This window comes from Python bivittatus, unplaced genomic scaffold, assembly GCF_059951505.1.
Source record: "Python bivittatus isolate LINGU-HERP-01145 unplaced genomic scaffold, Pbiv_v1 ctg000370_np1212, whole genome shotgun sequence".
Lineage (NCBI taxonomy): Eukaryota > Metazoa > Chordata > Lepidosauria > Squamata > Pythonidae > Python > Python bivittatus.
The window spans coordinates 41035-65897 of NW_028277062.1; the positions used below are offsets into that span (position 1 = coordinate 41035).

Consider the following 24863-nt stretch of genomic DNA (forward strand, 5'->3'; position numbering starts at 1 on the left):
TAAAAATGAGCCATACTTCTCTTGCAATATCATTAAACTATTTTTCCAAGATAGTTTTCCCTGGAAATATATATAATATGTTGATCTTTTTGGAATTTCCTCCTTGATCTATTGTCTTTCATTTTCACTTGAAATTTGGTGAAAACATTTCATTTACATACCCTATCTGAACTGTGATCTTGAAGTCAATATGGTGTTAAATATGGACATGATCACTTCAGGTATTCATGAATCTTCACTTGAAGAGCCCTTTACAATAAAAACATAAATAAACTTAAAAAATGGATGGAGATTTTCCTAGGGTATGGTGCACTTCTTTCTCTGTATTCAGAGTAATATCTGACTTAATTCCTACAACACATAAAATACACATAGGGAGATATTCAAATGTATTTTCCTGCTGTGGCTTGTATGATTTGTACCAAAGACATAGAGTAAATATCAGGGTGAGTATATATATGAAAATGATCAATTATCATTCTCATGAATCCCCATTGACATAAGACTTTTTTCTTTTCAGATACTGTTGCTTGCTTTCAATGTCCTGATGATCAATATGCAAATCCTGACAAAGATGGGTGCATCATGAAGACAATTACCTTCTTGTCTTATGAAGAACCTTTAGGACTTAGTTTAGCCACTGTTGCTACCTTATTTTTCCTCACTACAACATGGGTATTTGGAACATTTATTAAGCACAAAGGTAGTCCCATTGTCAAAGCAAACAACCGGGACCTCACCTACACTCTCCTCATCTCCCTTCTGGTCTGCTTCCTCTGCCCTTTGCTCTTTCTGGGACAACCTGGGAGAGTCACCTGTCTCCTCAGACAGTCTGCATTTGGTCTCATCTTCTCAGTGTCCATTTCTTGTGTGTTGGCCAAAACCATCCTTGTTTCTCTCGCCTTCATGGCCACCAAGCCAGGATCTCGGATGAGGACATGGGTGGGGAAAAGACTGGCCATTTCTATTGTCCTTTTCTGTTCTCTCCTCCAAGCGTGCATCTGTATTGTGTGGTTGTCAACCTCTCCCCCATTCCCAGAGTTAGATATGCACTCAGTCACTGAAGAAATGATTCTGCAATGCAATGAAGGGTCAGTCTTTATGTTTTATTGTGTCCTGAGCTATATGGCGCTCCTTGCCTTTGCCAGCTTCATTGTGGCTTTCCAGGCTCGTAAACTGCCTGACAGCTTCAATGAAGCCAGGTTCATCACCTTCAGCATGTTGGCCTTCTGCAGTGTCTGGATCTCCTTTGTTCCCACGTACTTGAGCACCAGGGGAAAAGCCATGGTGGCTGTGGAGATCTTCTCCATCTTGTGCTCTGGTGCCGGGCTCCTAGGATGTATCTTTTTCCCCAAGTGTTACATTATTGTGTTGAGGCCTGATTTAAACAACAAAGAACAACTGATAAGAAGACATGTTTAAATACTTTTTTTCTTTTTTTTATTACGCTTTTAAGTTTTTAGGAAAAAATTAAAAAAAGTTTTAGAAAATTAGAAATTCATTTTTTAAGTTATTCTTATGAGGAGGGTGTTTACCATTCTCATTTGCTTGTAGCTCTGAAATCTGTATTTATGGGAAATTCTATCAAATTTAAGCTTCTTCCTAACAACATCCAAGGAAGTCTCACAGAACTTTGCGGTAGAAGACTATTTTGAGGAACACCAGGGAGAACATTTCTGAGATGACACAATTACATTTCATGAACTAGCAAATGTAAATATAATCACAAAAGTGGAGTTTAAAATGTGAAGGTAACTCCCCATTCTCTGTAAGAAAATTTAATTTTTAAAATGAAAAACTAGGAGTGTCTGGTTAATAGTCAACATGATAATGTGAAGTTAATAAATACATTTCTTTTATAACCAAGGAAGATGGATATGAATACCATTTTCCCTATTTTGCTCTGGTTTTTTTTTTTTATTGATTATGTTGCAATTACTATTATTTTAAGCAAACACACAATTTAACAATAAAACAAACAAAACAATCTATCATCCTGAATAATTATTGGAAAGTTGTTACCACATCTAAATAGGGAATTCAAGCTGTGAGCAAGGATGAGATATGAAATTACGTCATATATGTAGAACTATTAAGAAATTTCTCCTTCCTCCAAGAGTGATTTCCTTTATGTTCCTCCCCTGCCTGTCCACAGAACTATAACCTCTCCATCACTTCCTTTCATGTGTAGTTCTTAGTAACCTCTTCTAATATACAATTGATTTACAATTTCTCAAATCCAATGGTCCAGTATTTCATATACAAACTGGAGTGGAACCATTACATGGGTTTATTATAGGTAAAACATACAGAACAGGAATCTTCAACACCTACAAAATAAGAGAAAATCAGAGTCCCCCTTATCTCTGAAATGGGATCACATTCACATTATACCACAATAATCTAAAGTTTCCACCCTAAAGTAGTTAAAGGTTTTTCCTCATCACTTCTTTTCTTCCACCCTTAAATGAAGACAAATCTTGAAATCTAGAAATCTGGGAGAGTCCAGAATTTTGAGCTCATTCAGATTCTATTCCACTTAAATGATTTTTTTTAATGTATGCTGCATTGTTCATGATTTTGAAAGTGATCTAAATATTGAGGCTGAAAAATTAATACACTCCCCAAATTCACACTATTTATGGGTCACCAAATTAAGAGGAAAAATATTGAATTTTCTATGCTAGCATGGGTGGGGATCAAAAAAGAGAAAGGGTTTTTTTTTTCTTTCTTTTATTAATTAATACATAAAAGAAGCAGGAAAAACAAACAATAAGAGGTAAATAAAAGAAAATGAATCTGAAAAAGAAACAAATACATACATGCCATATATGGACCAAGTTTTATATGAGTATTCTGCAGCCCAGTGAGAATAGGACCTATTTGCTAAACATAAGCACTTTAGGTTAATTAAAATGGAAAATCCACTTTGCTTATTCATATCTTAATTACCACTTAATTCCTTTCATGGTATGCATTCACACAGAGATGTGAATTTAATCTTTGAGAATATTAAATCATATTTCATAGGAGAATGCATGTAAACATTGGAGTATCAATAGATGTTATAATTGTAAATACTATCACGGGCTGTCCTATAATATTTGTAGGCAATAAATATTTGTTCTTTAAAGGAGAAAAAACATTTTTAGCTACTAATTGATGCAAAGTATAAATGCTGACTTTTCCTGAAATTTTCCATTTATTAGTTTGTTTTCCCCTTTAGTTAATTCTGAGATTAGGATTCCCCATGGCATTAAGTTAGCATGAGGAAAAAGAACCAAATGCTGTTTTATACACATAACACACTAGTCTTTAAGTCAATATAATAGTAAGAGGAACTATTTGAAATCTATTACATTTGGAATTAGGCAGTCTAACAAATGTCAATGAGTGTAATTTGTTCTCTGGCTCAAAGCTGTAAACATTTGGAGAAAATGTAGAGACATGGAAACAGTGAAACTGAAAGCACTTATTGCAGTTCTCCTGTTCCATGGAAACCTGCAAATAGGACGAGGAAGTAGAAAAAGCTGTATCACTTCCATTGCCCAAATCATGTTGTTTACAACAATTCTACAGTTGTTTTCTCCAACTTTTGGGATAGAATTAAATGTGTATTTTCAGAATTTCAACAAGTTTTTGCAAAGCTTTATATTCCTGCTATAAGTAAGAGGAATAAATGTGAAAAGTAAGATTGATGTACAGGTAGTCTTTGTTCAGTGACTAACTTGTTTAGCGACCATTCACAGTTACAATGGTCATGAAAAAGTAACTTTACAACCAATTGTTGCATATATGACCTTGGCAGGTCTGCAAAGCAAAGGAAAACTGAAGTAAGGTCATAAGTACGGTCATGGTTTCACTTAGCGACATCTTGGATTAATGACCAAGTTGCCATTCCCAGTGTGGTCGCTAAATGAGGACTATTTACATTATCTTTAAGAGATGTATTGGCACATGCCAATATTAATTAATTCAGTCAATAATGTTTCTTTTGCCCCCTTTGTCTTTATGTTAAGTGACAAAGATATTGTGAAGGCCAGGTATTATAGAAAGTTTTAGCTCCCAATATGTTACTTATTTTCATATTCCCACTGAATGAATGGTGGTTACAATTGGTCCTCAGAGGTCCAGCCGTCCCAGAACCCTCACAGTCACTTGATCATGATCTGGGCACTTGGCAACCAGTTCAATTTTTCAGCCATTTGCAGCATCCCTCAATCAATTGACTGTCATTTGCTACATTTCTACCATCTTCCCCAGAAAGTCAATGGGGAAGCCAGCAGGAAAGGTCACAAGTGACTGGGGTAAGTGTCCCCCACCTGTGCACCCTCCTCCAGCTGCTCTGTACTCATGCCATACCAGCCACTCACACACCTCCATGCACACATGCCTGACCTGCACCAAACCTCTCACACACATCCTTGCATCCCCTTGCACCATTTTGCACCTTCCCCAACCTAGGCCACATCTCTTGTGCTTCCCTGCACACCCTCACACAACCTCTTGCACCCTCCATGCCCTGCCCAATGCCTCTTGTGCACACCCTAGCAGCAATGGCCTGTTTTGCAACAATTGCTTTCTTCGACAAGCAACTTTTGGCAACATCTTCTCAGTGACTGTTTCTTGCATCTTGGGGAAAACTATTACTGTAGTTGTAGCTTTTATGGCCATCAAACCAGGAGAACATGGGTGGGGGAAAAATAGCACTTTCTATTGACTTTTTTGTTGTCCTTCTCTTTTTGCCTGGCATCTTTAGTCCCCTCTAGAGTCTAATTCAAATCATAAGGTCTCTAATCTCTGTTATGACTTACGGTAGTCAAAATAATTTTGCTTCCCACAAAAAGCTGTTCACTTTATATAGTTACTTCCAAAACCTTATAGTAAAAGTTTCAATGTTCTAAATTTGTCTGGACTCTTAATTAGTTAATAACTTTCTTGGTTCAAAATCTTGTTTAGCTTTTTACCATTTATTTCAATTTTTTTAAGTTCTTAAACTTATAATTATTTTTTTTTCTTTTGCTCAGAAATGAAGATGTCACCAGGTCACTTTCCAAACTTTTCACTCCAATGATCTCTAATAGCTTTAAGAAGGTTAGATAAGCAATTTCTGGAAGTGATTAGAAGTGAGGTTAGCAAACTTAGCATCCTTTAAAAGGCTCCACTGTCTTTCTCTCCTAGCACTCTAACAAAGGGGGACCACTGTCCTGTTGCCTTTTCTCAAGAAGCAGCCATCAAGAGCCCATGTGGGTGATCTCCCTCTCCTTGTCCAGAGACAATCCAAAGAACCAATCTACTCACCAATTCTTCAGTCTTTGCCCTGGTCATTGCCTCTGCTCTCCCAGAGGCTCCACTGGAAGTCTTTTGGCTGTCTTTTTCAAAGAGGCATTTGTATGGTGTGACTGGTAATCTCTCCCCCTTTTCCTGAGTTAGACTTGAGTTCAGCTATTGAAGAAATTATTGTACAATGTAAGGAAGGGTCCACTTTTTTTCTGTCCTAGGATGTATTAGCCTCTTGGCCTTCACAAGCCTCATCATAGCTTTCTTTGCCTGCGATTTACCTGGCAGCTTCAATGATTCTAATGACTCTGTTATGAGTTACAGTAGACAAAATAATTTTAGTTTAGCTTTAAGTTGGTTACATAATCAATTTCTGAAAGAGATTAGAAGCAAGGTTAGCAAATTTAGCATCCTGTAAAAGGCTCCACCATGGCTGTGAGCTTGATGATTGATCCCTTTGTATCCCGGCACTCAAACCCATGGGGGACTGCTGTCCTGCAGTCCTTTCATGAGGAGCAGCCATCTGAGCACATGTGGGTGATTTCACATCCTCTCCTTGTCTGGAAAGGCTCTGAAGAACTGGTCTACTCACCAGTTCCTTGGTCTTTGCCATAGTCATTGTCTCTGCTCTCCCAGAGACTTGACTGTAAGTTTTTGGTTGTCTTTTTCAATGAGGCATTTGTATGGTGTGACTGGCAATCTCTCCCCCTTTTCCTGAGTTAGACTTGAGTTCAGCTGTCGAAGAAATTTTTGTACAATGCAATGAAGGGCGTGCTTTCACATTTTATTCTCTCCTAGTTTATATGGGTCTCTTGGCCTTCACAAGCTTCATTGTGGCTTTCTTTGCCACCATTTGTCTCGCAGCTTCAGTGAAACCAATTTCATCACTTTCAGCATGTTGGCCTTTTGCAGTGTGTGGGTCTCTTTTGTGCCAACCTATCTGAGTGCAAAAGGAAAATCCATGGTGGCTGTGGAGATCTTCTCCATCTTGGCCTCCACTGCTGCCATACTTGGATGTATGGCAGCCCCTTGAGGAGCTTTGAATGGACTGGATGTGGGGGGTTGAACTGAATCTAAATCCTGCCAAGAAAAAAAAAAAGTTGTTGGTACAGGAGACATGATAGCAATATTCAAATACTTGAAAGGTAGTCACAAGGAAGAAGATGGGATTTCTTCCCTGTGGTAACCAAGGGTGGGGCGAGAATCAATGGGTGGAAGATTTACAGAGAAGAATCTAAACTCAAAACAAGGAGGAATTTCCTGACGATGAAGGCTATTAAACAGTGAAACAGTGTGCCTCCTGGAGGTTTTACTGGAGATAATCAGGCAAAAGTTGGATAGCTATTTGGGAAGGTCTGAAAATTTATGTTCTGGCAGAAAGTTGAACTAGGAGACCTTCAAGGTCATACCCAACCCTCCCTCCCTCCCCCCCCCATTTTGTATTCTTAATAAAGATCAGATGAATCCGATATTTCATCTTTTTTTTCCTGTCTCTCTCTCTGTGTATGAACATACAAAAATAATAATAATAATAATAATAATAATAACAACAACAACAACAACAACAATAACAATAACAATAACAATAATAATAATAAAAGCTATTTTTAAAATTACTTTTATTTCAAAAAGAGGAGGGAGCACTTTCTCAAATGGACAATTAACAATTGTGTGTTTGTGTTTTTTAAAAAAGCCAGTTATGGGGAAAACATTTAATAGATAATTAACTCTTCCTGGAATCGTCGAAATTACTACTATAATGTGTTTATCTACTCAAAGCTCCAGAGATTTTCCAGAAAGCAGTGAAAGCTAGAAGGCAAAGCTGCAAACTAACTCTAGTTCCATGGAGAGCTTGTGGTGGTGGGAAGAATCAAACAGATTTATTCAAGTTCATTTCTTCAGGTGGTTCCCCCACCCTACCCTGGGTTACACTTCTGGAAACCTCAGTGAGTATTCAAGCATTTGTCTGTATCTTTTCTGAGGGTTACACTGATATTTTCCTCTTGGGAGGTATATTAGTAAAAGTCAGCATGGTAAGCCAGGTGTGCTGCTGGGGGTTGATATGTTGGAAACCTCTTTCACAAGATTTTTTGGCTGCTGATGTGTTACTCATCCTGATGTTCCCCGTGATCCAAGTGAATACTCTCAGGTGCCCAGTGGTTGAACCTTTTCCTATTCCTCATGAATGGTACCAACCAGGTGATCTCCTCATTGGAGGGATGGCTTCACAGAACCTCTATGCCTTCAGTGAACATTTATTTCAACAACATCCATTTCAGGAGCTATATGAACTTTCAGGGTAAACAGATCCTACACATTTATTCATCAAATGATCCTTTGTTTATTCTCAGGTTTTCTAGATGACCACACCTGTTTCTATGAATAACAAGGTTCTCAAAGAGGCACTGAAGTCGTAAGACAGACTAAACATTTCCTGAATTGTACTGAGGTTTCAGACCCTCTCTATACCAGGACTTCTCATCCTTGGCAGTTTTCAGATGAGTGGACTTCAATGGTGGCTGGGGAATTCTGGGAATTGAAGTCCACCCATCCGAAAGCTGCCAAGGATGAGAAACCCTGCTGTATACTAATGAGAAAGTACTTATTCTATTAAAAAAAAAAAAAAAGACAGAGAAATGTGATTTGAATGCCTAAGGATACCTAGACTATAAATACATGAGGAGTGGGAATTCATAAAATAAGAAGTAAATGTTCAGAAATGTGGGCTTCCTACTATATAAAATTAGCATTAAGTGGGAAAAATCAAGTTAACCCAATCACACATTTTCAGAAAGAGAGATCTGTCAGTAACAAGGAGCACAAAGGTCCGATTTCAAGCAATTTTTTTTTTGGAAGAAAAATGTAGAGAGAATTATTGATTGATTATGTGTCATCAAGTTGCTGTTGACTCCTAGTGATGACATAGATAGATTTTTTTCCATGATGACACATCTTGCTGCTGATCGTCCTCTGCTTCTTTTTCCCAGCATTAGAGCCTTCTCCAGAGAGTTAGGTCCTCACAGTAGGATAATTTGAGACTGGGCATTTGTGCCTTGAGTGAAAATTCTGGGTTGATTTGTTTAATGATCCATTGGTTTGTTTTCTTGGCTGTCCATGGTATTCTCAGGAGTCTTCTCCAACACCAGAGTTCAGAAGAATCAATACTCGTCCTCTACTGCTTCCTCAAAGTCCAACTTTTGCTTGCATAGAGTGTCACGGGGAACACCAGGACTTGCATGATTCTGATCTTTGTAGGTATAGATACTTCACAACATTTGAATATCTTTTCCTTTTTAAAAAAATATAGATTTTTAAGAATGTTCATTACAATAGTAAAAACTAATACAAATTAAACTTAGAGAAAGAGAAGAGAATGGAAAGAAAGAAGAAAAAGAAAAGAGAGAATATAATAAAGAAAAAGAAAATAAATGTATAAAGAAGTGACTTCCAACCTTCAATACAAGTATAAACAAATTGAATAACTCTTCACCCTCTATAAGATTAAATAGATATCTCTTCATCCCATATCCCATCCCTTATCTATAAGCAAATCCATTAAACATCAACTTTTCAATCCTGGTGTCAGCAAAAAGTCCATAAAGGGTTAGCAGAACATTGCAAAAACAAACCCCCCCAAAAAAGTCTTATTTTAACCTTGCTCAAACAAACCAACTTTATATTTCTTCCTTTTACTTCTAACAGTCTTAATTTTTTTACTTCTAACAGTCTTAACCTTTAATTCAATCAAATATTGTTGTATGATTTGATTTCTCTTCAATTCTTCTTTATCCCATCCCACCAATTTCTTCAAGGCTTTAACAAGTCTCTGTTGTAGATCCAATAAGAAAACAGTTTCCAGGTCATTCTCTTGGTTTATCGTTTGCATTTCCCTTTTAATTTTTAAAACTTCAGCCAGTTTCTTTTGTATATCAGGTAAAGTGTCCTTTTTCAAATCATTCTGTTGGCCTGTCATTTGTAGTTCCACATATCAGATAAAATTTGTTCCACATCTGTCATTCCTTCATTAACATCTTTCAGGCATAGTCTATCCATAAAAGCAGACATTATTACTGACAGTGTTGATATAGTAAGTTACTAACTTCTGACCCCCTTAATATTTCCGATGTTACAATGTTTTGTTTTATTCTGTAAGTCCCAGTATTAAATGACATTAGGCTTTGTATTTTTTTTTTCTTCTGCTTAAAATCTTTAGTCCTCTCTAGTGTTCAGCTTCTAAAATCATCACGTATCTTTTGTTATGATTGACATTTGCCAGGATAACCAAAATAAGTCTGTTTCCCATGAGAAGTTGTTTATTTTCTATAGTTAATTCCAAAATCTTACAGTAATATTATAAATTTTCTGGACCCTTAATCTATTTATAACTTTCTTACATCAAAATCCTATTTAGCTTTTTGCTGGTTAAAGTATTTAAGTTCTTGTAATTCATTGTTCTTTTGTTCAAGTTGAAGATAAACTCAGCCAATGAAGACTTTTCAAACCTGTCATTCTGAAGATCTCTAATAGCTTTAGAATAGTGAATAGGCAATTTCCGAAATTGATTAGAAAGTGAGTCTTGCAATCTTAGTCTCCTTTAAAAATCCCTGGTGCTCAAACCATCAGAAAACATGTCCTGCCATTTCCTCACAAGAAGCAGCCATCCAGAGCACATATGGGAGATCTCCCATCCTCTCCTTATCTGTAGAGGTTCCAAGGAACCAGTCTACTCACAGGTTCCTTCGTCTTTGCCACAGTTGTCAGCTCCACTTTCGCAGAGCTGTCTTCAGTTCACCATACCTCACCTGGAAGTCACAAGATTTGAATACCCTTTCCAAGGCCTTCATGGCTGCTCTCCTTTGTCTTTGTCATGGAAAGTCACAAAATTTGAATTTCTTCTCCAATGCCTTTATGGCTGTTTTGCCAAGGGCTAGTCTGCCGGATGTTTCTTGAGTGCTTCTTCCTTTACAGCTAATGGTTGATCTTAAAAGGCAGAAGCTTCAATATCTTCATTGTCAATTCTAAGGTTGATTGTTCTACCTGTTGTCATTAGTTTGGTATTCTTTATATTAAATTTTAGTCCTATTTTTTTCCACTGTGCTCCTTGACTTTTATTATTAGTGCTTGCAGACCTTTGCATTTTCAGCTATCAGGGTAGTGTCATCAGCATAGCACAGATTACTGAAGTTTCTTCCTTCAGTTTTAAAATCACACTCATCTTCTTCCAATCCAGCTTCCCTTAATGTATATTCAGCATAGAGGTTGAATAAAAAAGGGGAGCACTACAGCCTTGTCATACTCCTAAACAGGGTGCTCAAGAAAATCTTATCAGAAACCTGACATTTTCCTCCCAACATACCAAAGGTTCAACAGTTGGAAAATGGTGTTTGAAGTGGGAGGACAAAAGTACCAATGGACTAAATTTAGCCCCCACTATGTAGAAAACATCTCAATAGCTTATCCATTCATCATTGCCTTGAATGCCTTTACGAGGAATGTCCAGGATATAATGAACTGCATAATAAAAGTGCTACTACATAAATAATACTTCAATTGTAGCTGAAAGTAATAATCAGTTCAGCAATATTCCAATTCTTTCACAGGCAAAAATGAGAATTCTTAGTTTTCAACTAATTTACTCTCTGCAGAATCATTTTCTCAAACATGCTATTTCCAGTGTGATTAGAAAAAAAAATGTTTCCGGAAATCAGTGGAAACTAGAAAGGGAATCTAAAAGTGGGTATTTACTAAAACCACCTCTATGGAGATTTTTTTTTGGAGGGGGGTGGCTAGAGAGAAACAGGGGTAAGCATATTTACATGTTCCGTTGACTTCTTTTCAGAATTATCAGCCAGTCTTCTGCTTTAGGCTATGGAGAGCTAATAACCTCTTAGATTATGGAAATCTCACTTGGATTCAAGCATGCAATTGCATCTCTGTTAAAGTGGAAGGTTACCCTGGTGCATGTCTCTCAAGAGAAGTCCATGTGTTAAGTCAAACAGGTAGTCTAGATTAATATGTAGGTGACAGTCTTTAGAAGAATGTTTTGCTTCTGTTGTGTGATTCCTTCCAAGGTTCCAGGGATCAAAGGGGATGGCCTGAAATAATTGGCAGATAGGCCTTTTCCTGTTCTATATTTATTTATTTTATTTATTTATTTATCATATTTATATAGCCACCCATCTCACACAAAATGACTCTGGGCGGCATAGAACAATTAAAAAGAATAAATACATAAAAACAATTACAAATAAAAACTATAAAAAGACACAAAACAGGAGGGGATAAAATTAATAAGGGAGCCATCACAAAATCTCCCCGGTCCCCTGGGAGCCCCAGGTCTGATCACATAGCCAGGTCTTGAGGGACTTGTGGAATGTTAAGAGCTGATTAAGGGGGAGAAGATTCCACAAGGTGGGCTCCATGGCAGAGAACGTTGAGATGAATGGAGCTAATGCTTGATATCAGCCATTATCTGCTGGTTGTTGGGTGTTTTCAATGAACAGTTACTTGATGGATGTCCACCTCTATCAAGTGAGAACATTTCGTGGGGGGGGGGGGTGTATATGCACATATATATGAATGATGTCATGCTGAATGATAGGTGAGGATTTATATGATTAAAGAGAAAACTTTCAAAATTATGTCCCTGATATATGAAAAATAAGAATAAAATAAGAATGGAATAGTGAAAACCTAATTAGGCAATCACTGTCTATATGTGTGTGTGTGCGTGTGTAAAAGAGACAGTAAATGTGTGAGAAATAGCACAAACATCTACTTTCAATCAGAATTCATTTGAAGTAAAGGATTCATTCAGAACCAAAGAAATTTCAGGGAAAAATATTTAAGAAATTTGAGTATTCCAGAAAACCTTGTCTGCAATGTGAAATGTTCTTCCCAATTAATAAATTTTCTAAGAAGGAGGAGGAGATGGAAGAACATAAATGGTTAAAAGCAGAGTAAAGGAAAAGAGGCAAAGAGTAAAAGAAAGAAGTGGAATAAGTTTAGTTTCCTCTATATGAAACAGGGCACAATATTTCCCACTGATGATTAATATAAAACCTAAAAATACGGATTAGTGTATTTTCTTTTAATGAATGACTTCCATGAAACAATGAAATGCATAACATAATCCTATATCATCATACATTGGAGCAATATAAAAAGAATTTCATCTCCCGACTCTAATCACGGGCACAGATGGCCATTCTTGATGTTCAACGAATTCATTCACTGCAGAATTCTGTCCTGAACGGCTTTCTTTATTTGCAGCGTGGTCACAAAATTCTACCAGCATATCCTTTCCTTGGCCTTTGCTGTGGACGAAATCAATGAGGATCCACAAATCTTGCCCAATATTACTCTCGGGTTCCATATCTACGACAGCTACTATGATGCAAGGATGACTTATCGGACCACCCTGGACCTGCTCTTCAAATCACAGAGATTCCTCCCCAACTATAAATGTGGAACCCGGAAAAATCTCATGGCCATTATTGGAGGACTTGGATCAGATACTTCATCCCATATGGCAGAAACTCTAGATTTATACAAAATTCCTCAGGTTGGTCCAGGGGTAGGGGGATTTCTCCTATTCTCCTTAAATAATTAAACCCCAAGAGCATCCTTAAGTATTGATTCTCATGCCTTTATCCGCACAACAACATGGTTGTAAGGAAATCTCACGCAAGATTTAAGAAGTGACTGAACATTAAAATTAGCTTACACTGGTGAAGATGGATTTCAACCTGCTGGCATCAATCATGTTTCCAATTAGAAAAATAATGAAAGCCCCTGAAATTTGAGCAACCTTGTATAGGAGTCCTTATATAAATGATAATTCATCTGACCAGTTTTTAAACTATTCCATGAGGATGAACAGACAAAACAAAACAAAACACACTACCCAAATCCTGTTTTTTCTGTTTTCTTTTAGCTCACTTATGGATCATTTCCCCCCAAAGAATTTCGTATCAGTAGGTTGTCTTCATTTTATTTCATGGCCCCAAATGATACACCTCAATACATTGGGATTATCCAATTGCTTCAACATTTTGGATGGAAGTGGGTTGGGCTCTTTGCTGTTGATAACGAGAATGGAGAACACTTTTTGCAGAAACTACAGGAGATGTTTTCCCAGCATGGAATCTGTCCAGCCTTCATACAAAGAATCCCACTGCTGCTTCCTTTGGATGACCTGAATAAATTTAGCAATATAATAAAAAGGTTTTATGTACATTTCACAGACATTAGAGCAAATACATTTATCCTCTATGGAGAATCTTATACGCTTCTATGGCTTATATGTCCCGTATTTCTAACTGATCCTGAAGATAATTTTAATGTATCCTTTACAAAGGTATGGATCACAACAAGTCAAACTGACTTCATACTAGCAGGATCTCTAAAGGCTTGGAATCTCCAGTTGTTCAATGGGGCCATTTCTTTTCAGATTCATTCAGGTGAAGTTCTACCATTCAAAGAATTTCTGAAGTCCATAAAACCTTTTTGGAGACAAAGAGATGGATTCATAAAGGAATTTTGGGAGCAAGCATTTGACTGTTTCTTTCCTCATTCAGGATTGTCAACAATGGACAATGGAAAATGCACTGGGGAGGAGAACCTGGACAGTCTTCCTGGATCTCTCTTTGAAATGCAAATGACTGGTCATAGTTATAGTATCTATAATGGTGTCTATGCTGTGGCTCATTCTTTGCAAGCCTTATTATCAAAAGGATCCAGTCAGAGGAAATTATTGGTGGGTAAAATACTGGAACTGCCAGATCTACAGCCTTTTAAGGTAAAGATTGCCCAACAAATGTGAAAAATTGACTACAAAATTATTTGGATCACAAAATGAGCTGTCTTATTTTCAGGCACAATATGCCATTCAAATAGCTCTGATGAAGTCAATCAATAAATGATAAACACATAAGGAAAGTAGGGGTCTTCTCACTGAGTAAATCCTGCCATTGGAGTAAATTCATCTTTCTCCCCAAGAAGAATATGTGAAATAGTTTTCTACTATTCACAGAAATACTTTGCTTTGTTCTATCTATGGAAAACATCATGCTCATTACTGTATATAGTAATGTTCTCCATGTTAATTCTTGGTATTTATCAGATCAAGCTGCATAAAGAAATTTGGACAGAAAGGTGAAATGTCTTATAGAATGACTTATCCCACTATTCTTTAAACTTCCTCTCTTCCTTCCTTCCTTTTCAAGCAGCTCCACCCATTTCTTCAAGGCATTTCTTTCAACAACTCAGCAGGAGAGACAGTGTCCTTTAATGAGAAGAGGGAAGTCACAGGAGGATTTGACATCATCAACATGATCGCTTTTCCAAACAATTCCATCCAGAAAGTGAAGGTTGGAAGGTTAGATCCCAATGCTCCATATGAAAATGAATTGATCATTAATGAAAATAAGATTGAATGGCACAAAGGTTTTAACCAGGTATTCTTGAATGGGTCTACCTCTAACTATATATAAGAAATTTGTGTACATTTTATAATCTCTTAAATATTGAAACATATTTCAATTAAAATATATCCAACTGATTCCCGTTGGCCATGACGTTCTTTACGGGAGGAGTAGTTGACTCATGGGGAATCAAAGAGTCCCATTCTCATTCATTCCTGAATCCTAAATGGTCTAATCACTTTTTCAGTACCATCTCATCTTCCCATCCATCCATTCATTTCAGTAGTAGAATTCTTACCCTGTATCATATTCATTAAGATTGTTGCACAAATTTCCCTAAAACTTATATCAGGTTCCTCCATTATACCCACTGAGAAAACCTTGGTGTTTCCTTTTGCAACATTTTTTTAATGTTATGAACAGGTTCTTCCAGTTTCTTTGTGTAATGAGTACTGTCTGCCTGGTTATTGGAAGAGGTCTGAAGCAAAAATGTTCTGCTGCTATGATTGTGTTCCATGTCCACAGGGGAAGATTTCAAGCATGATAGGTCAGTAATAAACTCCTATAATTTATGAAAACATTGGGTTGCAAAGAAATGGTTTCATCAAAAGTTATAATTTGTTCTGGTGCATATATCTATTTATTACTAAATTTGAGGTTTCCCAGCATATAAAGCAAGGAACAAGGATAACCCCTATAATCTGTGATTAATAGTCTCCCAAATTTGAAAATATCATGATATCTTGCAGAATCCTAGCATTCATACATGAAACATTTTCTCTTTTGGTATACAGTATTTGTCCCAGATTTCAGTATACAAACTGGAATACAAAAGCAATGCATTTATTTGGGTTTCTGCAGATGTCATCTGTAGACCAGGTGTACATAGTGCTCAAAGAAAAATCTTGGTCCAACCACATTTTATATGGTGGTCATCCAAAGCATTATGTGATAATATAATGGATGGCATGTGGGAAAAAATTGAAAATTATCTGCTTAATTGTTTTAAAATTGAAAGGAAAAACGTAATAATCAACATTATTTTTAAAAAATCCCCTCTTACCAATATGGGTGGTATGTGACTTCCTCAATCTTAGGTCTTCTACAAGAGGCCTAAGAATTTGAGAGTTCTGCGTAGTATCTTAGCTGTTCCTAGCAAAGCACTTTTCTGGACAGATTGCTCTGATGTTGTTCCTGGGATCTGTTGGAGCCATTCTCCCAGCTTAGGAGTCACGGCCCCAAGTGCTCCTACCACCACAGGGGTCTTTCCTCTCCACATCCTCTCTAGTTCCTCATTCAGGCCTTGGTACTTCTCCAGCTTCTCATACTACTGATGTTGCTGTCACTTGGTGGCACTACATCTATCACCACCACTATCTTCTGGTCCTTGTCTACTACCACAATGTCCGGTTAATTGGCCGGTACCTGCCTGTCCATCTGGATCTGGAAGTCCCTTTTGTTCTCCATGCCCTTCTGTGGAAACTCTAATCTGGACTTGGGAGGGTCTAGCCCATACACTGTGCAAATGTTTCTGTACACAATGCCACCTACTTGGTTGTGCCATTCAGTGTATACTGTTCCTGCCTGCATCTTACATCCTGCTGCTATGTGTTGAACTGTCTGAGGCCTCTTTGCACAGTCTGCACCTTGGGTCCTGTCTAGTGTGGTAGACCCCTGCTTCTATGGATCTGGTGCTTAGTGCCTGTTCTTGTCCTGCTATGATCAGTGCCTCAGTGCTGTCTTTTAGTCCAGCCCTTTCCAGCCACTGATAGGATTTCCCAGTGTCAGCCACCTCAGCTATCTGTCAATGGTACATCCTATGCAGGGGCTTGTCTTGCCATGGCACTTCCTCCACTTAACTTTCCTACCCTGTGTGCTGCTGCCTCAGGCATTCTCCCAGCAGCCCATCTTTGGGTGCCATCTTACTGATGTACTCCTGGATGCTCTGTTCTGTTTGGTCCAGGACAGTGGCTTTGACACTCACCAGACCCTGCCCGCTCTCTTTCCAGTTGGTGCACAGTCTCTGGGTGTTGGACTTGGGGTAGAAACCTCCGTACATTGTGAGGAGCTTCCAGGTCTTCACATTGGCAGCCTCCATGTCCTCCTTTGGCCAGCTGACTATACCAGCAGGATAGCTGATGACTGGCAGGGCATACATGTTGATGGCATGGATCTTGCTCTTCCCACTTGAGCTGGCTCTTCGTGACTTGTTTTATCCTTTGGTGGTACCTGGATGTTGCTGTCTTCCTAGCCTCCTCATCATGGTTCCCATGTGACTGTGGCATACGAAGGTATTTATAGCTGGTCTCTATGTCTGCTATGTGGCCCACTGATAGTTCCACTCCATCTGTCTTAACTATCTTCCCTTTCCTTACTTCCATCCAGCCACATTCTCCAGTCCGAATGACATACTAATCATGTCACTGTAGATCCATGTCAGGTAGATCAGCGAGTCGATGTTTTGTTCACTCTTAGCATATAGCTTGATGCCATCCATGTAGAGCAGATGGCTGATGGGAGTTCCATTCTTGAACTTGTATGTGTATCCAGTCCTTGTGATTATCTGGCTGAGGGGGTTTAAGCCTATGCAGAACAGCAGCGGGGACAGTGCATCTCCTTGGTATATGTCACACTTGATGGCCACTTGTGTGAGCTGTCTTGAGTTGACTTCCAGTGTTGTCTTCTACAGTTCCATTGAGTTCTTGAGGAAGGTCTTTAAAGTCCTGTTGACTTTGTAGAGTGCCAGGCATTCGCAGATCCATGTGTGTGGCATTGAGTCATAGGCTTTCCTGTAGTCAATCCAGGCTGTGCTCAGATTGGTCTGCCTAGACCTTGAGTCTCAGGCAACTGCTCTATCTATGAGCAACTGGTGTTTTGAGCCTCTGGTGTTGTCCCAATGCCCTTCTGAGCTTTGCTCAAGTACTGGCCCATATGGTCCTGTAGCTTGGTGACTAGGATGCCTGATAGGACCTTCCATGTTGTGGGGAGGCAGGTTATTGGCCAGTACTTGGACAGTTCTGTTTCCTTGTGGGGGGGTCTTTCATGATCAGCACTGTCCTTCCTTCTGTTAGCCTGTCTGGGTGGGAGCCTGCTGCTAGTAGCTGGTTCATCTGTGCTGCTAGGCATTCATAGACTGCTGTTAGTTTCTTTAGCCAGTAGGTGTGGATCATGTCTGGGTCAGGCGCTATCCAGTCTTCATGTGCTTGACCCCCTGTTGGATGTCTGCTACTATGATGATGACTGGTTCATGTTCTGGGAGATTGCTGTGGTCTTCTCTCAGGTCCTGCAGCCACTTTGCACTGGTGTTATGTGTCTTCTCTTTCTCCCATATGTTCTTCTGGTACTGTTCAGTTTCTGCTGCTGGTGGCTCAGCTGTTACTGTGTGGTTGCACTGCAGTTGGGAGTACACCTTGGAAGATTCTTTGGAGAAGAGGGCATTTATCTTCTTGGCCTCTGCTTCTCTAGTGTACAGTATCTCCTTAGCCTTGCAGCCAGTGCCGTGAGCCTTTGTTTAGAAGTCTCTAGGGCTTCAGATGGAGTCAGGCCCATATATTTTTTTCAGTAGCCAAGTCTTGTCTTTAATTTCCACACCCTTCTGTATTTCCACCAGCTGACTAACTTCTCTCCGAATTGCCTTGATTTAGTCTCCAACCTCACTTTCTGGGGGGGTATGTACTGCTGTTCTTCTTGAGCATGTAAGCCAAGCATTTCCAGGATTATAGCGGCTGTAGCATATACTAGTTTATTGGTTTGAGTTATGGTGATAGTAGGGATTGTCATGAGGGCTCTGTTGGCATCTTCTAGCATACTGTCTGATGGTACTTCTACACTGAGCCTTGGTAATTGGTCTCAAGGGTTGACTGTAGCTAGCTTATCCATGTTCTTATGCCGTGTATCAGCTGCTGTAATGGAGGGTGTGGCAGTGACGTTCCAGCTTCAGGTGTTGGCTGCACATCCAGTTGTTCTTCCAGGTCTGCTTGAGTCTGGATTGTAATGTGGAGTTGGCCTATCTCAAGTTGTGAGAGCAGCTTCCTCTTCACTATGTTGAAGCATTGGGTAACTAGCTGTTTCTCAGTTAGTGTGGATGTAGGTCTTCTGACCATCCACAGTTCCCTCATATGTTTCTTATATCCCCTCTCATTAGGTCTACTGTTGTAGTAGCATTCTACCAATTCCAGGTTCTCTTGTCTCATCCATGTATGGTTTGCTCTAGTAGCCCACTTATCATCAGTTATCCTGGTTCCCCAACATCTGGCATGGACCTTGTTAATCCAGGTGATGTCTGAGTCAGCATGACTCTCTTAGTTCATGTCACTTTCAAATCTGAGATAGGCAGGTGAAGTGTTAGGAGGTCTTTGCCCAAAGACCGCTACTGGTAAGGAAGATACCAGCTGGGATTCAAAACCCAGTTTCCCACATCAAAGGATGGTTGTCTAACTACTATGCTATCCAGCTACTCATACTGTGTATGTACTCATGCACACATATGCACTATTATTTGGGGGGGGGGGTCCTTTCAGTCAGTTTGTTTAAACTTAGGCAGCATCTACTTCCCCTAAAATCTCTGGAAAAAAAATTGAATGTGAAGAGGGTATGTGATGGAATGGAATTATGAAGGCAGGCTCAGAGAGATAAACATTTTCTTAGCTCATCAGAAGAGCGTGGGAGGAACAAGAGGATGAGACTGGCACCTCCCTGAGGAATTCACACTGTTGTGGCTGGCTGACTTTGGGAGTTGGGGTTTGAGTCTGGGAAGATTGATGTCAGGCCTAGCCCAAGGAACTCCAAGAGACAATGCAAATTCAGTCCAGCTATATTTATTAGCTACAACCTCTAGCAAGAATCTTCCCAGACTGAAACCCCAGCTCCCAAGTAATGCCAGCCACAACATTGTGAATTCCTCAGGGAGGTGCCAGTCTCATCCTCTTATCTTTCCCTCGCGCCTCAGGAGATGAAAGAAAATGTTTTTCTCCCTGAGTCTGGCCTTCATAATTCCATTTCATCACAGGTAGGAGGTATATGGAAGAGAAATATACTGTATTTATATACTGTAAGTATATATAGTATATAATTTATTAACTATACTATAAGAATAATTGGAATCTATAGAATGTTTATGCTATCCACATTGCATTCAGCTGTATTTGAATTCCAGAACTGAACTGCAAGGATTTCAAAAGGTTCATTAGATGTCCGATTCAAAACTAGGCTCCTCCAAAGTAGGTTAAAAAGACTAGCAGACTTCTGGAACTTTGTTAATAAACAGATTTTGTGAGGCTGCTATCATACATTTTGTGTCTGCCTGAAATTGGGGAATGGGGGTGGGGGGCACAAAAAAATCTTTCCAATAAAAGAAAATACTAGAATGGGTATTGGGAATGAGTAAGTGAACGGGTGTAGGAAAAACAGTTTTTGAATAGCATACTTTGCTAATCACCAATTTCCTTTTTTAAACTCAAATTTACTAATCTGAGTATTTCAAGGAATATTAGTGATTCATCATTTTATAGAACTATTTCTGTCTTCAGCATTATATGCTACTTAACTATAAATCAAGAAAACAGTTCAAAGAAACCTGATGAAAAAGATTAGTTTTCCATCTCAGACCCTATAGCACTCCGAATTTTCTAAATTTCAGAAATTCTGCTTGGAACACAAGGCTAAGTGAGTTTGGAAGGAATATCAGTCTTTAAACAGCAGCATAGAACATTTATTGAAAAGTGGTAAATAGGAAATAAATCAGTTTCCTTTGATCTTTTTATCCAGACACAGAAAATTGTTTCAAATGTCCTGAAAATCAGTATCCAAGCAAGGAGCAAGATCGATGCCTTACCAAAACAATGAGTTTCTTGTCCTTTGAAGAACCTTTAGGGATCTCTTTGGCATCAGCTACTGCTTCCTTTTCCCTCATGGCAACCAGCATGCTCGGAATTTTCCTTAAGCTTAGAGATACTCCCATCGTCAAGGCTAACAACCGGGACCTCACTTATACTCTCCTCATTTCCCTTCTCCTGTGCTTTCTCTCTTCATTGTTATTCCTTGGTCAGCCTGAGAAAATCACCTGCCTTCTGCAGCAACCAACTTTTGGCATCATCTTCTCAGTGGCTGTTTCTTCTGTCTTGGCCAAAACCATCACTGTGGTTGTGGCATTCATGGCTACTAAGCCAGGTTCTACAATGAGGAAATGGGTGGGGAAAAGATTGGCCCTTAATATTGTCCTTTCTTGTTCTTTTTTTCAAGTAGCTCTTTGCACCCTGTGGTTGACAACCTCTCCTCCATTCCCTGAGTTAGACATGCACTCCCTTATGGAAAACATGATTTTGCAATGCAACGAAGGCTCCGTCCTCATGTTCTATTGTGTCCTGGGCTACCTGGGTTTCTTGGCTATTGCCAGCTTCATTGTGGCATACCTTGCCCATAATTTACCTGACAGTTTTAATGAAGCCAAGTTCATCACCTTCAGCATGTTGGCCTTCTGTAGTGTGTGGATCTCCTTTGTTCCAACCTATCTGAGCACCAGAGGAAAAGCCATGGTGGCTGTGGAGGTCTTCTCCATCTTGTCCTCCAGTGCTGCCTAACTGGGATGTATCTTTTTCCCAAAATGCTTCATCATTGTGCTGAGGCCAGAGCTAAATAGCAGGCACCAACTAATCAAACGAAATAATTAAATTACGTCCACATTATTTTTCTGAATGAAGAGGAAAGAATATTAGCAAAGAAAAATTAAAGTCTAGCCCTTTTCAATGTTCAATCCTGTTCTCCTTTCCAAGCCAAGATTGGTACAGATAATCCCTGCTTTATTTTCTGAATTACATGTGCCCACAGTTACTATTTAAGTGATTCTACAATGCAATGAAGTTCAGTTTTCATGTTTTATTCTGTCCTGGTCTATATGGGCCTCTTGGCCTTCACAAGCTTCACCATGCCTTTCTTTGCTTGTAAATTACCTGGCAGCTTCAGTGAAGCCAAGTTCATCACCTTTAGCATGTTGGTCTTTAGCAGTTTATGGGTCTCCTTTGTGCCAACATGTCTGAGCACAAAAGGAAAATCCATGATGGCTATGGAGATCTTCTCTATCTTGACCTTCAGTGCTGCCCTACTTGGATGTATTTTTTTCCCTTAAATGCTTCATCACTGTGCTGAGACCTGAGCTAAACAACAGGAAGCAATTAATAAAAAGAATTGTTAAATAATGCATTTTTCCTACTATATTGCCAAGTTTATACCCTAAATATATTAGCCACCTAGAGTAATTGTGGCTTCAGTTCATGTCATTATAGCATGAAGGATGTATATATATCATAATATTTCTGTTACATGTTTTTTCTGAAACATAGCCCATCTTGCTATGCCATTTTGTTTCTACTCTATCAAATCAGATTTTAATAAAAATTAAATAAAAGGGAAATACTTTTTTAGTTGTTGTTTGTTTATTATTCCCTGATCTGCTTTTTGGAGTGTCTCCTAATGTCTACTAAAAGGACAAGTGAAGCCCTTATCTTGTAAACAATTGTGTGCAAACATTTGCTGGGAACACCAAGATCAAAATTCCCCAAAAATATCTTTCAGGAGTGGTGGGGGAGAACCTGACCTTATTTTCCACCTCTTGCAACCCTTCTTCACTAGTTTATAAATTAAACAATAAAATAACAATAACATCTAATTAAAATCCAAATAATCAGGTTGGAACCTGCCATATCATGGATGAGAATGAGTTGTATAAGTCTAGTGTTATTATTTATTCATTTGTTTGTTTGTTTATTTGTTTATTTATCACATTTGTCACTGCCCATCTCATTGAAATGATTCTGGGCAGTTTACAGCAAAAATAAAATTCATTAAAATACAATATAAAACAGACCTAATAATAAATAGCTTCCAAGTAAGATGGAAAGTTGAGGAATAGTTCAAAGGAGCATCATCAGGGTGCTAACCACCCCCAAGGACAGTTAGAGCTCACATTGCCCCATGCACTGCGGCAGAGCCAGGTCTTTAAACCTTTTCAGAAAGCCAGGAGGGTAGGGGCCAGTGGCACCTCTGGGGGGACAATATTCCAAAGGGCAGGGGCAATGGCAGAGAAGGCTCTCCTCCTGGGCCCTGCCAGCAGACATTGTCTTGCTGATGAGGTCTGCAACCTGCCCTCTCTGCCTGACCTGGCGGGTTGGGTTGATGTAACGGGGATGAGACAGTCCCTCAGGTAACCTGGACCCATGCCATGTAGGCCTTTAAAGGTGATAACCAGCACCTTGAATTGGACCTGGAAGCAAACTGGCACCCAGTGCAGCTCCCACAGCAAAGGTGTTACATGTGCTATCCTAGGGATACCTAATATCATCTGCATGGCTGCATTTTAAACCAGCTGTAGCTTCCTGAAACTCTTCAAGGGTACCCCATGTAGAGGGCATTGCAATAGTCCAACCAAGAGATGACCAGGGCATGAGTGACTGACCGGAGAGCCTCCTGATCCAAGAAGGGGCATAACTGGTGCACCACCCAAAGGCATATGGGCGCAGAGTCTGGGCCATAAAGTTCTTCCTCTCCCTGGAACTTCACTGCTCGTTGTTTGCTATCCACTGCACCACGCCGCCAGCACAGCTGCTGCTTGCTGCTTGCTGCTTGCTGCTTGCTGCTTGCTGCTTGCTGCTTGCTGCTTGCTGCTTGCTGCTTGCTGCTTGCTGCTTGCTGAACCGTGCCACTCACTGCTTGCCACGCCACTCGATGTTGCTGCGCTGTGCCACCCAATGCGAAGCTCCACCCAGCCATACTGGCCCCCACTGAGCTTCACCATGTATATGGCACCAAGACACCCCCAAAATCCACAGCCCAGCCTTAAAAGCTTCTGGGCACTCAGGTAAGCTCTCAGGGCAAGCACTCCTTGCCTTAACCTAGCACGTTGACTGGTGCTCCCTCCTGATTATTGTCCACCTGATTATTTTCCAAGCTAAAAATAATGTTTAATGTATTCTGATATGTCATAGCTCACCTGTGTGAGTACATACATGTCAATTTTAGCTAGAAGAAAATTGTTTTTCTTTCCCTGAATAAGGCACACATGTAATATTTTAAAGGGCCATGGAGACCCAGGGTTAAGTCGATCTTTAGACATAGAAGCTGACTTGTTGACTTTGGGCTGGTCACCCTTCCTTGGTCTAAGATAAGTCACAAAGTTATTGTTGTGGGGAAAAAAATCAGAAGTCCCTGGAAATTGGGCAGGCTAGAAAGGAGAGAGATGAATGTGTGAATGTGGTACATGATTTCATAGAGTAAGAAGGTTCTGCAGCCTACAGTTTGAAACTAGGGAAGTGAAGGGAAGATTAGTGGAGATTAAGAGAAGCAAAGAAATTGTTAGTTGATTTGGTGGATCATCTCTCAATCTATTTCTTTAGACCTCAGACGATGAGGTGGGGCTTCAGCTGATGATCTAACTGGATAGATGAAGGGACACTCACTACTTTAAATTAGGGCTTGGAAATCCACAAGCAATGATTGCATCTAATGTGTTACATGTGCCATGTGTCAGGTTCAGCCTGCACCACACGCCTAGGAACTTGCCCAGCCGCGCTTTAGTCAATTTCACCGCTCGAGCACTAGCGCAGAAAGAGGAAATGCGAAACCGCAAGCTAATGAATGTGCTCCGGAGAGGGCACACCGAGGACACTACGGGACATTGTGGGTTCGTTAGGACTTTCCACCTCCTGCGTGAACAGTTCTGGTGGCCGTCTCTCCGGAGGGATACGAGGGAGTACGTGGCCAGCTGCTCAACGTGTGCAGTGGCGAAGGAAGGGAAGGAGAACCTTCGGGGACCCGTCCTATAAGTGACTCGGCCATGGTAAGGCCAAAGCCCCAAGCCAAGGAAAGACACACCGTTATGGCAGATGGGGGGGGCAGCACCCTAGTAGCCCAATTAAGAGGGGGACTTGTCTTCAGGGGGGCGGTATGTCAGGTTCAGCCTGCACCGCACGCCTAGGAACTTGCCCAGCCGCGCTTTAGTCAATTTCACCGCTCGAGCGCTAGCACAGAAAGAGGAAATGCGAAACCGCAAGCTAATGAATGGGCCAGCTGGCGCCACTTCACTAATCTGGAGCGGATGCGTTGTGTTAACGCCAAAGGCCCTAACCCTAACCCTAACCCTAACCGCTATAGACAAAGGAGAGATCA

General features: G+C 39.9%; 1 pseudogene; it reads left to right on the plus strand.

Moving 5' to 3' along the window:
- LOC103053894 (vomeronasal type-2 receptor 26-like) overlaps window positions 1-21373 on the plus strand; it is a 55739-nt pseudogene extending 34366 nt beyond the window's left edge.
- The last annotated feature ends 3490 nt before the right edge of the window (window positions 21374-24863 follow it).